We start from the raw sequence: 19,901 nt of genomic DNA, 5'->3' as shown, positions 1-19,901 counted from the left end.
AATAATATAAACGTTAAAAAAAACTATAAATTTTACTAAAAATCCTTACCCCGGTCATTTTGGTAAGTTTTGTGATCAACATATCAACTCTTCATTTTAAAAACGCCTGATGTAACATTAACTTATAACAATTTGTTTTTGGGTACAATTTTGAGTGATTTTGGTATATGATCACAAGTTGCAGTACAAGTACCATTGTAGAAATAAATGTCACCGGGCTTATAACTAAAGCCGTTCATGTACGCCCATACTCCTTTAAGGAAAGTTTTGTTTGGACGACCATGTACGGCCACACTCCAGGACACGTTTACAAGCATCGTTCTAAGAGTTGAAATATTTTTACAATCAAACATACTACGTACATACCTTAAGGTATAATTTTTGGATAGTATTAGGTACATACTGACCTAAATTTTGAAAACCTCCTACGAAGCAAGCACATTTTCATGTTTTATTCCTGTAATGATGTCTTATTTTGCGTTATTCGTTTCAGTAACTATTCGCTATCTAGAAAAAGAACGACATCATTTAAATAATGTCAAACAGTAAAGTCTACCTCTAGAGAGGATATCAAACAAATAATGCCTCAAAAGAACATTCACCTTTGCACAATGATACTACAATTTTACTATTTCAAATATTCTTTCTTTGAATATATGCACATGCCTTGTACAAATACATATCTCATATCTCTGTTCAAAGCCTTTCATTCGTTTCAATATCTAACGCGTCGGCATAGTAAAGAGAACATTCCGATAGACAAAATTTGATATTTTCCAAAACTTTCTGGAATGTTTCGCAAGTTTTGTATGCGGGTGTATTATAAATGGAGCCATGCGAAAATTTTACTTAGTCAACTGTCTTTTCTTCGCAAATTTTGCAGGCACGCGCTTATTAGTTTGAAATCCGAAAAGGCAAGAATCGCAAATCATCTCAAAAATTAATTGTTTTTACTACATAATATGAGAAACGACTTCAAGAGGCTCATACAAAACAAAACACCTGGAAATTCTTTGGGGAAAATAATGAATGTCAATAAAGAGCGCAAATGAGAAAGTCGTGTGTTAATATTTAAGTCAAATTCTTGTTTATCAGTCATTTTCACTAATATGCTCAAACATGTTTTATTTTCGGCTTATTTTATTTTTTATAAACAATTGAGTATAAATTTTGCACCATTTAGAAGCTATTTATAGCAAGATTGTTTTCATTTGTTTTTCAACTTAGATGAAAAAGAATTTGGAATTTCATTAATTGATTCGGCAATCACTTTGTGCTAATATTTATCTATTTTAAATGTATATTTTACATAGTAAATACTACTATTTTGTTAAAATTTATTGTGACACGTGTTTCGTTGCGTTTCGTATCATTTTCAAACAGTGTCACATTAGATTATAAGAAATAGTGGTAGTTACTAAAGAAAAAAAAAAGAAAAAAAATAATCTGAAAGTTTAATCTGACTGTGAATATTATACGTTTACAAAGTGATCATTTAAAGCAACCTATGACAGATCGTAAGCTCTGTAAATCCCCAGGTTTTCGTATTCTATTTTTCTTTGATAAGATATCGATAAAAAGACTTGATATAAATATGATTTCTTATATTTAATATATCTATGTTTTTTTAAGTGGCTAAAAGACGTCTGCCAAATTTCCTACGTTTTAAAAGTTTTTTTTTGTGTTAAGATATAAGATAATAATCTAAATAGATACTTAGTATTTAAAAACACGAAGAAAAACAGTTAATAAATTAAATTTATTGAAAAAATATTTAAATTTGTCGGAATTTTTAGTTAAATAACTGACTTCCTTTATTTGTTTGAGCAGTCTAAATATTATGATATTTAAAATATTAAAAAAATAAAAATGATTTTTTACAAGTACGTTTAAATTTATATATGTTCACTTTAGAAAATATAAAATAACGAGTGATTATGGATCGTTAAAAAAAGTGCTTTTGCAAAAATAACAATTTTCCCTTCACGCTAGCAAAATGTTCTGGTTGCATTGAGATGGCATGATTTTGACGTTTCAATTAGTGAACCGCTAAAATATGTAAAATAAAAAAAATAATAAAAATAGACCGCGCTGTGAAACCTCTCATATAGCGTTTTTAAATCTCTAAAAATGCACTTCTTTCCGTATATTTCAAATACGGGCCGGATTAAAAAATATTGTGAAACCGCGTTTTTCAATCTAAGAACGTGCATCTCGAATATGCACATTTTATTCGGTATACTGTCACTTTAATGATCTCAAGCCAATTACTATTAACACTCAATATTCAATACTGTATTGTATGAGAGGTTTTGGCAAATATAATTACAATATTTGACATCTAATAAACATAAATCTATTAAACAACATTTTGTGTGTGTCCAAATACTTGTTCACAAAATCTGGTTTATATCCAATTATAGGAGTTATTTTTATATTATTTTTTGACATCTCATCAAAGATGAAGAAGAATATGGAGGTCTGGGCATTTACGGGGCTGACGACCGTCATAGGCTGGTTTAAGTGATCACTTTACACAGGTGTAACATTCACCAATTCTTTCCATTATTGACAACCACACTACTCAAATTTTTGAAAGTTCTGTAAATATGAAACATTATTCTTGAATCACTAGAACTTGACTAAAGACATCATCATGGAGTTCTAGTGATTCAAGAATAATGTTTCAAAATTAGTTCGTATATATAGAACTTCCAAGATTTTGAGTAGTGTGATTGTCAATAATGGGTAGAATCGGTGAATGTCACACGTGTGTAAAGTGATCACTTAAACCTTTGACGGTCGTCAGCCCCGTAAATGCCCAGACTTCCATATTCTTCTTCATCTTTGATGAGATTTCAAAAATAATATATATGTATATATATATATATATATATATATATATATATATATATAATATATATATATATATATATATATATATATATATATATATATATATATATATATATATATATATAATCTGAATATACAGTGTCATCTGAGGATAGTATACCGAACTATCACATCGAAAGATAACGTCTGTATATTTGTATTATATTTTTTTTCAAAAGAATTTAAGGGTTACTTTATAGATAAATACTCATTCAGAATTAAGCTTATTAATAGAAGTATTATTATGATTTAACCAATTTGATTAGTTAATATAAATTAACGAATTAATGTTTGCAAAGATTATGTAACATGGCATTTTATTCTCTCTGCCTACCCCTGCGGCGAGGAAGTGGCTTGACTGTAGTTATTTAGTTATTCAACAAAGATAATGAAGAATATGTAAGTCTAGGCATTTAGGTCTAGTTTAAGTGATAACTCTACACTTTATGTATAATGTGACCACTTGTATAAAGTGATCACTTAAACAAGTCAATGGCAGCTCTTAAGCCCTTTGATTGCCCAAATTTATATAAACTTGTGCATCTTGATTCTAGAGGTAGACTGAAGAACTGTTGGATGCAGTAGAAAGAAAAAATGTTTCGAAAGCATAGCCTAGATGACGTTGCCCCAGAATACGAGAGCCTACAACCTGAGGATGAAAAGAACTCACCCCAAAAGTCTACAAAACGATAAGTTTGGATGAAACCAGGAAGAAGAATAATATTTGTGCATATGGTTGTGTATCTTTGTTGAGATATCGATAAAAAATATTCAGATGAATCCATAGTAGACTGAATCCAGGATTTAGAACACTTAAAATATAGACATATAGCTAATACGTTGTTATCATCAATATTTTCATACAAGAATATAACTCAACAATATTGATCGTCAAAGGGCCGCTTAAATTAAATTTCCTCTCTGCTTACGATATTTTAATCCTTTGCCATTTGCTTTATTTGGTTTAATCCGAGAAATTACATTTATACATGTACGTTTTTCGCTTTGGTGTATTTAACAAATCCTATCATTTCATTTTGTAAAGGTAAATCCGATTACAGATGGCGCTCTGGTCCTCGGTCTTCGAGGATTAAAAGTCAAGTGGTAGAAATCATTAAGCGGAGTAAGATAAATTATTCATCTGCAAATCTCAACCCCTTCGAATTTGGCAGTTGACTCTCGTCATACGGCCATTAAATCATTAGGGTTCAACGAATATCGCACTTGAATTTTTCTGGCTCCAAATATCATATCACTATAATTGAACTCATTAATCATTTTGGAACCAAATACTTGTTCACAAATCTCGATTATATCTAGATTTGTCAACAAGTATTTGGACACACTCAAAATGTTGTAAGTAAATTAACTGGTCAAATTATAAGTTAAAATAATATAATGAAAAGGATATTTTGTGGCGTTTCTCATGTGTGTGACTATAATCCAAGATTTATAACTCACATATGTATAAATGAAAGAATTTCTGCTAAATAAAAGAGTTTGTTTCAACTCACCATAAATGTCTCTAGTGGGATTCTAATAATTCAAGCACTATGTTTCGAATTTGAGCTATATACTCGTACATATATAGAAGTTCCAAGAATTTGAGTAGTGTGGTTGTCAATCTTGGATAGAATGGTGAATGGTACACATGTGTAAAGGGATCATTTAAACCAGCCTATGACGGACGTAAGCCCTGTAAATGCCCAGACTTCCATAATCTTCATCTATGCTGAGATGTCAAAAAATAATATAACCATCTTAGTTTTGACTAGCTGCACTCGGCTAGGCGTTGCAGTGGCTGTGGAAGCAATAAAAAAATAATCTATTAAACAACAATCCGAGAGTGAGCTTTGAAATGCGAAGTACATGTAATAGCTTCTGTTAAGAAGCACGCTATCCGCCATAAGCAACATTTAGAATTGCATAAGTTTTAGTTATGTAAAATACCAAATTTGAGTTTGTTTATTATAAACTGTTTGTATTTTCCCCTTTTGATGAGAACATTCGTACTTCTCTAAACTCGTTGTGTTTACATTAATTAACACAAAATTGGTTTCATATAAATGTTTTAATTTTACATTTAAATTATCATGTTATTACATAAAGTTATGGACATATCAATAAATAATAATGCAAAAGATGAAAATATTACGTGAATTCCTTGCCCTACGTCAAAACAAAAATGTGACATATAGAGTGCGATTGCGCCTTTGGTATTTTTCAATAAAACTTTTAGATTTATGTATTAATATTTAAATCAAACATAGATTTTTTGAGTACACTAAGTTGTATTTTATTAAAACAACACATTAATGGTTATATTGTGACAATAAAAACAATAATAAAATATTTTAGAGATATCATAATTAGATCAAAGCGTAAATGGTTTCAATTGTGTAATTCAACTTCAATTTAAATGCCTTTTTTAATACTAATACTAAATTTAACATTTTATTACATTAATGCATTATCTAAAATATTTTTTGTTGTTTTTGTTTTACCGCTTTATAACCGAAGGGCGCGATCGCTTCGCGTGTATTTTTCGATACAATAATTAATAAGCGCAATTGCACTCTCTAGCGATAAAGCTGTAAAACATTAAATATCAGCAAAAGTACCTAAATTTTTCATTTGAAAATTTTATTAATCTCATAAAATATACTTTTTAAATCTGCGATAATGAAGAGATATGTAGGAAAGTTGAATTTAATAATTTTCACCATTTACGCATTAATCCTATTAGAGTATCCCTCTTCAAACACTTTCCACCGCTTTGTACCTCAAAAGCGGATTTAATTGTTCTGACGTAGGTGGGATTAGCGGGTTTCATTTTTTGCACTAAAATGTATCGGATTTTAAAAAATGGCGACCATGGGTGGTATGCCTGGATTGGACATGACAGGGGTTCGAATGTGTGCGGAATTATGTCAAAAGATATTACGTAAAAGCCACATTTTACCGGGAAGGCTACCAGGGTATAATAACCTAAGGTCTCTGTATTCGCATGTAAGTACGCGGCCGGGTTCGTGTGTGTGAGTTTGGCCAGTAGCCAAATGGAGCGATGCAAAAGTTGTGAGCGAATGAAAGAATTTTATTTCTGAGAAAATGATTTATTTGACAGAAAGCGAGTTATTTATTCTGATCATAATTGCTCTTCACTTTAAAAAGTATTCAAAACATTTCTCAAATATTCCATCCATTAACGAAGTATAATAATTACACATTAGAAAGAAATTTTAACATTTTATCATGAAAATGATTTATTTGACAGCAAACGAGTAATTTATTCTAATTTTTATTGCTTTTCACTTTAAAAGACTTCCTTATTTTAATAAATATTTCACCAAATTACGACTGGGGAAAATATTTTATAATAATTAACTTTTGTTATATTTAAATGAAATATATTAATTACATAATTATGCACTCATTTATGAGAAAATAATTAAAATATTTTATATTTCAAAATGTCTCGTCCATTATGTTAAATCAATTTATCGGTACACGTACTTTACCCTATTATGATAAAAGCAAGATAATATTCCAACGCAAAAGAGTTCAAAAAAATTCTGATAGACTAATAACGCAAATAATTAGTATTTTGCGAAGAAGTAAATATGTAAAAAGTGTTATGGTTGTATTGTATAATGTTGTTTGCATGTTGATTTAGTGATCGTAACAATCGGCGGGTATGTATGAAGAGATGCATGAACGTGGAATAGGCGAAGAATGTTTGCAAAGACAGAGTGGTGTGGCGTCCTATTCTCCATGCCTACCCCAGCAGCGAAGCGACGTAACGGTTAGTTAGTTAGTTTTTGATTTAGTGATCCTGACGAAGGGTCAGTTAAATATCAAAACCGGTTGACAAAAACCTCACTTATTTAGTTATAAAATATACATTTTATAAATTGAACCGTAATTCTATTCAAAAAAAATTACCGGTAATCTCAGAATTTTCATTGTATTTACATATATATATTTATTAGATTTGAAGTATTTTCTTCGTTTTTTATAAAACATTTGTTGTTGAAATTAAGCAAGTATTGTTCAAATTTCGTTCTGTAAAATGGAATCCATTTGTATTTTAATCCTTCTTCAGACGATATTTGATCTATTTTTAATTTAAGTTTTACTTAGACGATATTCGATTACCTATAAAATACGTGAGTAATGTAAACTATGCGTAATAATTTCTGACTTTATTCTAAGTATTTTTTGAAAACCTTTTGTTTAATTTAAAATAGAACCCCGATTACTTATTGAGGATGAAGGTAGTCGATATAAGGAAAAATATAGAAATTAAAAAAAAAATTACATGAAAAGACAATGCTTTCAGTATTAATCATTTATATTAATCTCGATTTACAAAAACATTTTTTTATTAAAAAAAAAACAAAAATTGATTTCTACATCAATCCAGATATTATTTATGAAGCTGCAAAATTGCGAATACTGTGAATGTTACACAGATGACTCAAATTTTCCAGGACAATATGGAGAAGAACGCATAAAACATAACCAAAATATTATCCGCACCAGCGTAACAACGGTAGACGCAATTGCTTTGTGCAAATCAACAAATTAATATATTTTTATTATTTTGTTATTTTGATCACTCCGGATAATCGAAGTATGTTAGCTTTTATTGTTTCTATCCGTATTTTATAAGACAAGCGTGAGTTTTTTGTTACGTATTAAAAGCATTATTAACTTTGCTGTATGGTGATATAACATTATCCTTATCATTCATCGTTTAATTTGTGTAATACCACATAAAAGTAGTTTTTTGTGCCTTTTAAAGTGGTATAACACTAATTAAATGCTGAATGATCAAGAAAGGGTTATCTTAAAGTTTTTTTATATTTGAGTAAAGTAAATTTTTAAATGAATATTGAAATTTTGTTGCGATAATACCAGATACGTTCTGATAATTCATTGGTGTTTTAATACTTCCTAGGAAAATAAATTGGTTCATTATGTAGACGAGTGAGGCTAATTATGCAAATGTTGTTTTTTTGAAGTAATTGTAAGAAATGTTGGTATGTTGGTGACAACAACATAGCCGCAATTGTATATATACCCGCATAGTCTGGCAAGCGGCATTCTAGATTTGTCTCTCATAGTTACCAGTCACTCACTTACAGCTACCTAGTAACTTATAATTAGAATAAACCGAAGTCAAAGTACTAGATTTATAAATTTGGCGTTGAATTTGTAGAACTGCATTTTAATTTATATTTTAAATATTCAAATCAAAGGCAGAATTTTGAGTCTACTGAATTGTATTTCATTGTTAAAAAACACATGAAAATAAATTTTGTTACAACTGTTTCACCTTGTTATGGCATTTTAAGTACAAATCCTCCACCACCGCCTTATAACATACAAATATAACCTAATAACAGAGTAATATATCCCACATTTCCTGTCTTTTTGGTTCATAAACCGAACGAGATATCTGAAACCCTTTCTTGAGATCGGTGTCGCATAAAAAATCTTATGTTATGTACCCCAACCAACACGTTTGAGATTTCGTGATGTGGAGAAATAAGGGTTCCGTGTTTAGGGAATCTCTTATTTCACTGTTCTTAAAAGGTCTCCTATGCTATCCCCGTCGTGTCTTATTGAAGCCTCATCTCACAGCGTGTGTACGCGACCTATTTCACTCTGGCAGCATCCGTATTTAGTGCCCGGACGTCAAGGTTGGTCTGTATTCAGAATACATTATTTATTTACCCCGTCCAGACCAAGGGCTGATTCCCATTAACATGAAAGCACTTTTCTGGGTTATTATGCCGTGTGTCCTTCTCAAATCCTATCATTTCATATGGCATAGTATTTGTCAAAAAATCACTCTCGAATGAGTGAAAGATTGTAAAAAATACAAATAAAACTGAATATGACCGTGATGGGAAGTTCATGGGTGATTTAATAAGAATAATTATTAAAACAATTTACAATGCTCCGTTTTTGTCAAAAAACAGCCCATTGGAGAATGATAAATGTTATTACATACAAAGGGGACATAGGTAATTTGATAGCATTAATAATATATTCGAGAACTGTATTTCATAACACTTAATACATATTTTAGTTATAAATTTTATTTTGAAATGAAAAATCTCAATTTGAGTACATCATTTATGGTAATACATTAACTAGATTGTATTTCTAAGTAAAGGTTTTCATTTACCCTGTTTTAAAAGTTTAAAGTAATTACTCAAAAAATCTTTTAAAATAAATTATTGATTACATTCAAATGTATGTATTTTAACGTAAAAATGTTGTTCTACGTTAGTTGGTAGCATATGTGAAACAATATGTTTGGGCGATAGGTTTCGAAGAGGTTATATATCAATTAATACAGTCTTTGACTGATAAGAAGCCCTGTAGATACCCAGACTACCATATTCTTCTTTATCTACATATGTTAGGCTATTATTATTTCCGCTGTATTTAAATATTTATATTTTAAAAAACTAATATTTTTCGTCATGAAATGTTTGTTCAACTTACACAAGCTTGTTGGAGTACAGGTATACAACTCCGTAGCTATTCTTGTCATTCTTCTTTCCCTACAATTTAACCTTTTCCATATAGCAGTACTGTTCTTCATACAAAGCTTTTACAAAAATAATTAACCGCGTTTAAATTTACAGGCTACTCAAGTTATACGATTATGCATGAGTAGTGCCCTGGATATTGCTATTTTTCCTTCTTTCCTAAATTGCTCCTCCATTTCTTTTCGATATAGGAATAATATCCTACAAACTGAGCTCCAATACTAACGTCATATGTATCCTACTATATATATTCTACCATCATTTCCAAGAAACTTGTATTCAAATTATCATATTATATATAGTACTCTACACCATAGCGTATATGTAGATGGGTATTATTTATTGATTCGGCATAAACTTTGTGGAAGTCATCTGTCGTTTTCGAAAAATTATAAATAAAACTCGTTATAGTGGTATATTCAAGTGTTTAATTTTAATAAAATAAAATATTTAGATGGGCGTCAATTAAAAATAATAATATATCTTCAAAAAATTGTCTAAGGATCAAATTTAGGTTCATTATTTTTAAAATCTTTAAATTGTAAAATTATTCAACAAAAAGAAGTATCAGATAATATATTACATATTTTCTTGTGGCGATTACGGAAAAGCGTTACATTTGAAACCCTGTGTATAAAAAGCAGGTTTGCTTTATAAAAAGTAATATTTTTAAGTATCGTCTAACACGTTTTCATCGGCTAAAAGTCGTACTCAATCATAATACGATACTTCGATGTCTCATCACTTCGATGTTTGTTAAAAACGAGAACTGGCATGGCACGTGTTTCAAGTACCTATTGATAAAATTTATACCTCTTTATATTTATTCTAGAAATAATACGAGTAAAATCATACGAATAAATACTCGTACATTTTAAATGTAGTAATGATAATTATTTAAAAAATAAACATGATTGGAAAATTATTGAAATCTTAAAACACTTTTCGAAAACACAAAAAAAAATTAAATCAGTATTTAATAATAATTATTATTTTAAATATTTTTTTTTGACATCTCATCAAAGAATGAAAAAGAATATGGAAGTCTGGGCATTTACGGGGCTGACGACCGTCATAGGCTGGTTTAAGTGGTCACTTTACACGTGTAACATTCACCAATTCTACCCATTATTGACAACCGCACTACTCAAATTCTTGGAAGTTCTATATATATATATATATATATATATATATATATATATATATATATATATATATATATATATATATATATATATATATATATATATATATATATATATATATATATATATATATATATATATATATATATATATATATATATATATATATATATATATATATATATATATATATATATATATATATATATATATATATATATATATATATATATATATATATATATATATATATATATATATATATATATATATATATATATATATATATATATATATATATATATATATATATATATATATATATATATATATATATATATATATATATATATATATATATATATATATATATATATATATATATATACATATATATATATATTTGAACCAATTTAGAAACCTTGTTCATGAATCACTAGAACTTTGCGGACATCTATTGGTGAGATGTAAAGAAGCTTTTCATTAAGCAGAAACTCTTATATAAGTATGTGAGATCCGAATCCTGGATTATATTCACATACATGAGAAACGCCAGAAAATACCATTTTCGTTTTTATTATTTAAGCTTATAATTTGACCAGATAATTTATTTACAACATTTTGAGTGTGTCCAAATACTTGTTAAAAAAATCTGGATTATCTCCAATTACAGGAGTTAATTTCATATTATTTAAAAAAAAATTAAATAACTCCTGTGATTGGAGATAATCTAGATTTTGTGAACAAGTATTTGGACGCACTCAAAATGTTGTATTTTAAATATTGTAATCCAGCTTGACTCCGTACGCAAAGTGTACGAAATCAAGTGTAATTGAGGTAAAATTCGAGATCCAATATTGTTTATTTATTAAAACTTTATGTACAGTTAAGAAACAAAGTACATTGGCGGGCTTATTGCTTAAAAGCAACATCTTCCAACCAACAAAACAGACTAGAGATATTAATCAATATGTTATGTAGCTGTTTGCAATCAGATGATAGATAGGACGTCACATTAAAAAAAAATACAAATTTATGATAGTAAGGAAGGCATTGGAGAAAGGGAGTTAAGGAAAAACTGAGGAATGGAGTTTGATGGACAGTGAGGATTTTAATGATAAATAGTAATGTCTCAGACGTTTCTTTTAAGTTATTAGAGAGGGTGCATTTTTACAAGGAGAGATAATTCATTCCATTGTCTGGCCGCTTGGAAAGAAAAGGAATTACTGAAGAATGATGTGTTTTGGCGAATTCTATAAATAAAATATTGATACCAATTTTGTATAAAGCAATATAATTTTAACCTTCAGATAACTCACTTCAACTGATTATTAAATGGTAAAAGTATCCTGAAAAACTAATATTCAAGAGCATAGAACCTTTTTTCACTTGTTGGGAAAATTGTAATAAATTAAAAAAACATGCACAAGAAACAGGTTTTCCGGTGCACTCTGTACAAGATAAACGACAAATTTGGTAAAAGTAAATGTTTATTTTTTAGCCTGAAACGAGCGCCTGCAGCATAAAACATAAATTTTCAGTTACCCCTTTTTATGGTTCCATCCCCTTCCGGCATTCCGTTCTTTGATCCTATATTTGATTTTTCGTTCCAACTTACTACTGCTAAAGATCGAAATAATTTTGCACAAGAACAGCGAACAACAGCTTTAAAAATAAAATAAAAAAACCAAAACATTGATAAAGAATGAAAAAATGTATTATACAAATGGTTTGTTACTTTTGTTTTAAACTTTATTCCGCCTATGATTTTTGTGTCATTGGAAATTGGAACAAACAAAATGGGCGGTGAAGAAAATTTGTGTATGGGGATTCTCCGAAATTCCTTTACTCGTAAAGATAATATCAGATAACTGAAGATATGTAGTTAGAAAGAAGAGTTATCAGAGGTTATCAGAAAAGGCAGCGGAATAGATACCATGATATTGAAAAAGCTTTACGGTAATATGACATCTATTTTACAATAGGTTGTATAGTAAAATATCGAAGGGTTCTGGATACCTCAATATCTTTGTTTATTTTTTATAAAAATTAAGTGTCGTTTAACCCGGCGTCATTGTGGTACGAAATTATTACAAGGATGCTGAGGTGGGTCAATATGACCCGTGAATGAAATGTGATTCTTCTTCTTTTTCTTTATTTAGAACTTTGTCCTGTCATTCTCCGGTCCGCTCCTGGGAGGTGGAAGACCAGCTATCTCTCCACCGTTTAAGTGGTCTTCCTGTAGGTCTGCTACCTCTTATGCTGCTTTTCACCGCTGTTTTCACCATTCGATCCGAACTTGATCTTTGTTGTGTAATGTGCGACCTTTTTAATTGAATATATTTGTAATCTTTGTCATTATAATGCAAATTTACACTCTGATCTTAAGAATAAAAGAGGAAAAAAATATTGCTGGCTCCAGCTACTGAGAAGAATAGAATATTGAAGAATAGAACAAACGCACTGGGTCATTTTGACCCAACCTCAATGACGCCGGGTTAAAATTGGCTTGGTTCCCTAGTCAAATTATTTCAAACGAAATGGAACTTTGTTTCTATATTCAACCTTTTTTATGACAAAACCTCCAATCTAGGCCGCTTGTATATTAGAGCTTATATTTATCGCAGGTAGAGATAAAAACTAAGTGATTTAGTACTGACAATAATAGAAGGTGTAATCGTTGGTGGATGGGTTAGTGAAAATGGTTTTAACGAGAAAAACAAAAGAAGGACCAAAGTGTAAGGAAATGTGATATTTTTTGTTCTTGATTTATAATGAAGAAATTTATATTTGTTTCATAATTTTCAGAGCTCACAATTAATTATCTCTTAACAATGAATAGCAGAATACTCGTTTTTTAAGTAAAAATATTTATTTGCTACTGACGAAATAATTTCATTTAAAATCTTTCTAAATATAAGTATTACTTGTCAACTAGTTTGAAGGCAAATATAGTTTCTTCATTTAACGAAGTTCCTTAAATTTTTCCTAAAATTTTTAATTTTTTAATTTAGTAAATGTCAAATACTGATTAAATTATAAATTTTATTGTTTTATTTAAGACAACCCAAATATTTCTACAATCAACAAAGTGAAGATTTTATTTATTTAAAACATTTCAGTTTAGTTCATTTATTTTTACTGCAATATTCGTAAATAAATAAACACATGCCATTTTGCCTAAAATTTAATGGTTTGTCTAATAATGTATGCATTTATTTGTTTTGATGTCAGTCGAAAAGTGTAATTGATATCTCAAAAATTTATTCAACCATATAATAAATATTTTTCCATTAATTAAATAGTGTAGTAGTCAATACGTTTGGATACTACCCTGGAAGTCCCAGGTTCGATTCTCAATGGGAATAAAATAAATGCAACTGATTTTTCACTCTCATATGTATGTATTTACTATTATTCCTGGACTGATACCTGAAGCGCAAGGCTATCTACCTTTTTTTCATGTGTTTAGCGATCAAGACATTGCTTCCGTACGATGCAGTGCCCTATGCACTATTATATGTAGATAAGGATGAAAATAGACATGAAAAGAAAATCCTGAATCAATATTTCGATTTGTTGACTTATTTTATCATTCAGTTATTAATAATAATTTCATATTCTCTTTTGATAAAAATATGCTTGCTTCTTGGAACACCTAATATAGTTTGGTGTATTTGAAAATGTTCAGTACAATAGCACGCCAAAAGTAGGCAGCTAGGCGGGTTTGTCACATCAACTATTTAAATAGGTCGATTTTCGTCGGAATTCGATTCGATTAACCCCAGTAAGCTTTAGTTACGAAAGTTTTGTAACGTTTCAAATAATTGTATAAAAAATTTGTGAATTTAAACCGACTATTATAAATAACAAAATATATTGATTAATACTTATTTTCAAATATAAAGACGGAAAAAGCGTTACACTAAAAAACTACTTGCTCCAATATTTCGTTTTATTTGAATTAATTCGTTTATATTATCACCAAATATATTTTAACTAATGTTTTGTTTAATTTATATATTTTATTGTAAATCATTATATTTTCTCTAAAGGGTTTGAAAAATAAAAGCATGTTAATTGAAATTTAAAAAAAAAAACTTTCATTTAATTACCTGTTCCTTAGGGATTTTGAGTTAAAAGCCAACAATGAATTTAGATATAAAATGGTTGAATATAATAAACATTGTTCAGGTCAATTTTCAACTTAATTTCTAAAACTTATTCAATATATAACTAATACAAAGGAATTTTTCAAAAAAAACATAGGAAAACTACCAAATATTGATCATTTATACAAATTTTAACATTTTATATGTAACTTTCCAGAGGTCGGAATATATATTTTTATTATTTTCATTATTTCAAGATAAATAAAAAACATATCATTTGTGATAGGTTGTTACCCTTGTCACCAATGATGTATTTGAGAAAATGTAAAAATGTGTTTTTTTGTAAAACATTTTTTTTTTAATTACTAATACTTATTTTAAATTCATTTTAATTACTTTTACTTATTTAGTCTAAAGATATTTGTAGAGAAAAAATCCCATTAAAAAAATCGATTATTTCTTATTTTACTGACCACTTGTAATCACTTGTGAAAACTTGACAAAGACTGAACGAGTCAATAGCCTTAGAGAATCCATATCCTCTTTCGAAACCGCAAGTGAAAATGTTTGAAATAATCTTAACGACTTTTCGTATGTGACTCCGTCCGTTTATATTCAACATTTCCTGAAACATCCTGAAAGGGGCATATAAGTTGAAATCTAACTCTGAAATTACATTACTTTTGAATGTGAGTGACACTAACTTCTACGTCTCCTGCCAAACTTAATATTCACGGAGAAAAACTATTTTTACTATACGAGTTTGGATTTTAATTTAAATGAATATTTGATGTAAGTATCAAAAAATGCATGAAACAATATTTCCAATGATTTATAAAGTATGTTACAGACTTATATATGAAAACAGTATTAAAATATTTTTTTATCACATCATTTTGAGAAGTAAAAATATTTTGTTTCTTGTTTCACTCACATTTTTTTTTGATCCACCCACAAAATAATATATCAATATGATCTACAATGTTAATGCTTTCAATATTCAAAACATATATTTTTATTCATTAAAATTTTCGTCCCCTTTTATGATGCAGTAGTAACAGCATCTGGTTACCATGCTGGAGGTCCTGTATATAATTCCTATGTTGATAAGAATACATTTTTTTTTAATCTGATATTTATTGAATATTACCCTGGTCTTTAGCACCTGAAGCATAAAGCTGATCAAAATGCCTTTATATAATTAACGTTTCACTTAAATTATATTGACTTGGTGCAGTTCCAAACTCACTATTGGGTGCGGGGATGAGGATGAAAAATATAGGTTAAGATATGGATTTGAGAGTGTGAGTTGCAAAACTCAAAATCTCCAAATATTCCCAAATACATATTCACAAATTTGTAAAAACACTAATTGTTTTAAATGATATTGATATTTCAACTCGATTTAACGTTACATGGAGATGGTTTATAACTCGTTTGTTATTTGAGAGTGAAGCTTTTGTTTATTAAGGCATATCATTTCTCGATTTAAGTGGATAATTCTACTTTAAGTTCAAATACTCTCAGTTGGATATGTAAACAATATCAACAAGCTGTGGGTAAATACGTTTTGCCCATTAAATGAATTTCAGAATGACGTGACGATTTAATTGTAAGAAAACCGTTTATGAGTCTCATTAATCACAAGTTGATAGTAGGCATTATTTGACATTCTGGTGAAACTAAATTCAAGTACAGTAAAACCTCGATATAACGGACCTCTATTTAACGAACTTCGGATATAAAGGACAAAAAATCCGGAATTCATGGAGTCATGTTAATGTTATACATGCTTAAATATAAGTGTCACTGCATATTAACGTTTTTTAGCGGCCACATGTCTCGCAAATTATCTCTCGAAACCTCAAAACAAACAAAACTTCATTCTTTTTTCAAAGCAGGATTACCAAAAGTAAGCGCGTTAATATCAAACAGCAAGATTTTTAATTGAAATAAAATTAAACACTTGTATTTTATCACTTAATGAGTTTTATTTTATTATACACGACTTGTTTGGAAAAACAAATGTTTTAATCTACAGTTTTACTTTTCACAAGTAGATGAAAACATCTGTATTTTTCTAAACTAGTCATGTGTAATGAAATAAACTCATTAAGTGGTATTAAACAAGTGTTGATTTTTTTTTAAATAATCAATTTGCCATTCCACAAACTAAATCCCGAATCAATAAATAATATAATAAAACAGCAACGTCACATCACGACGAGTGCCCAAAGACAATAAATTTAATTTTGTATGTATTTTGTATTGTTGATCTATATCTAAATACTGTGTTCATATATTTTTAAAGGTTTTTGATTAATTTTTGGCTTTAACGGATCCTTCTTCCCCCCAATTTGTACGTTATATCGTGGTTTTATTGTGTATAGTATTCATATATTAGCATATTGTTTCTCAGAAACTAAACTAAATAGAGTTCTAGCAATGTTGTATACTGTGGCAATATAATGCACGCAATTTGGATGCTCCATAAATCACACTTTTGTTTCGTTAGGCTCACGTTATTTTGCAATTTATTAGGGATAAATTCTAAAAATCCGTAAATTGCCAGAGTTTCAGACCGTTTCGGCGATTTTTCGCGTGTATTGGTTACATTCTCCTACCGGTGATTTATGATGAGAATATTCTCCATACACCACTCTTAATGGTTCTTACTACCAACTTACGCGCTACAAACCTATTCGAATAAAGTTTGCCACCGTACAACAAAATTGAAATACTTCTCCAAAACTTTAACCCCCTTCATACTTCAAATAATAAATTTTAATATAAAAATAAATTGCTTGTTACATACTATTTTTTCAGTTTATAAATTGAAACATGATTTTTTAATCAATAAATTAAAATACGAACTATTCACAAATAATAAAAAAAATTGTAAATGTTTTTTCCTATTAATGGGAACATCTCTTCTCCTTCTCTTAAATAGTCGTGTTTATATTAATACAAAATAAAGTTCTTAAACAAATGTTTAATTTTGATAATTTAATATTTATGCTATTAAAAATATAAATATTTTTTTGCCAGTCACTTATTGGAAATGTAAATTTATTTTATTTCAAATTTTACTTGTCAAATATCTTTATTTATTCAAATCTATTGTGACACGTGTTTTCATCCATTCCATTCATTATGTGCGGTATTTAATAATGATGCTGAGTGGGTTAAAACATGTGTTTAATACGTTTCATACATTTTTGATGTAATAAGTGGTATTTGCAAAGTAAATTAAAAATTAAAATTTTTAAATAACTTTTTTCTCAACGGATCTACTCCCACAAACATTTTCAACTGCGTACGAAGTAAGATTCACATTAAACAAATCAAAGCATTTCTTTGGACGGTAAAATGGTTTAATACAAATACAAAAACCTTTTTTCACTGAAGCGTCCTTATGCTTTTTTTAACGCTTTCGTTAACGTTCCAATAAAAAAAATATAAAATACATCTTACCAATGCACTATGAAAGCAAAGCCTTTGAATGATTTGCTGTTTCCATACTAATGAACAGTTCTTTTTACTCCGTCTCCCACTACCGTCAAGACTTAGAAGACCAAGGCAAACAGTTATCCAAACGCGTTAATTTTACATTATTATACGGTTTTCTTGTTACCAAGAAAGGTGAACCTATTGAAATCATTGAATGTGATTGAAAATTTTATAAGAAGGAAGGAAAATTTTTCGTTAAGTGAACCTTTACGTAGGGAAAGCGTTCAACAAACTTTGTTTTTATTCAACTTGACAGTATTTCAATTGAACTCGAGTGATAAATTATTATGATTAAACTTTAGACATTTTGGAGCCACATTATAGTAAATTATTAATAACAATATTTTAATGTCTCCAAATTTTCATTCACGAATTCTGGATTTACTCTACTCTATTTGGGAGTCATTTATATGAAGATTTAAAACTTGAGATCTCATTTAAAAAAATTTACAAAACAACCTTAATATTTTTTCCCACATGGTAAGATATATTTTTCTCTCTTCAAATCATTCTCATGGCAGAATTAGTGTGGACTAAAAAAGTAAAATTAAGCACAGGTTTAAGTGAATACAAGAAATAGCCAGGGAACCTTAGATCGCATATTCGTTTAGGTCTTTCAGAATAATGCTCTTAATGATAATGTACAGAAGAATAATTAAATAATTTGTAAAGTATAGTGTTAACTCTTCGTAATATGTGGGAAAAAAATTGGTACAATTTTATTTTATAAATTGAATAGTTACGTTTTAGGTACAATAATTTAGCATGTCATTTTTATATGATTTAATTAATGTAGATCGAAAATTTTTCTTCCTATATTCTTATCACTCGTTAACGAGCAAAAGCTAAAACAAACAAAATAAAAGTTATATTATCCTACATAAGCGACAACTTATCCATCTCACTTATACATCCAAAGGATATATTTTTAAAAAATACATATTTGTCATAAATCTGAAAACTGAAAATATATTTTGTTGAACGTCAGTGAGAATCAATCGTCAAAGATGGTAAACAAAATATAATCAAAATTATGATATATAATAACAAATGTTTACTCTTAACTCATCAAAAACTCCAACAATATTTAAACAGTCCGATCTTTTTACGAATGAGCGATCACTGATTCTGAGCAAACTTAAGTCTCTCTTCACCTCTCCAGTATTGTTTGAGCGAAAATTCTGCTAAATCCAAAAAACAAAATGAATAAAAATAATATTAAATAAAATCACCCGTGGGCCTGAGGAGCTGGGATTTGGAAGGTAAAAGTAAAACCCAGTGGACATCAGATAAAAGTTTCGCGAAACTTGGTAAAGGAGTGTTGTCTTGCGCTAGGCGCAGATCTTTACATTTATATGGAGGTTTTTGTGAATTCTTTGAAAATGAAATATTATTTCAGACATTCTGAAAGTTTGAAATAAATTTCTTCGGAGTTTTATATTCGGCCCAGTAGATGTTTTGTTTTAACCCTTTTATCCTTTGGAGATATGTGCTGCTGAAATATATTTATTCATAAGCATCTATTATGTTGTTTGTTCAGATTTTTTACTTTTAAAACAGCTCTAATCCATTGCTCCATTCCGCTATTCAGAGAAATATATTTTTTTTTTTATAATTTTTTTTTTTTTTCTAATTCTCTTTGTATTTCAAAATTTTTGTATTAATTTTTAAAA

The sequence above is a fragment of the Brachycentrus maculatus genome, unplaced genomic scaffold, assembly GCF_059751285.1.
Source record: "Brachycentrus maculatus isolate JH-2025_06_01 unplaced genomic scaffold, ASM5975128v1 h1tg000188l, whole genome shotgun sequence".
In the NCBI taxonomy this organism is placed as follows: domain Eukaryota; kingdom Metazoa; phylum Arthropoda; class Insecta; order Trichoptera; family Brachycentridae; genus Brachycentrus; species Brachycentrus maculatus.
The sequence above is the reverse complement of the archived record's forward strand: the minus strand, read 5'-3'. Positions refer to the sequence as shown.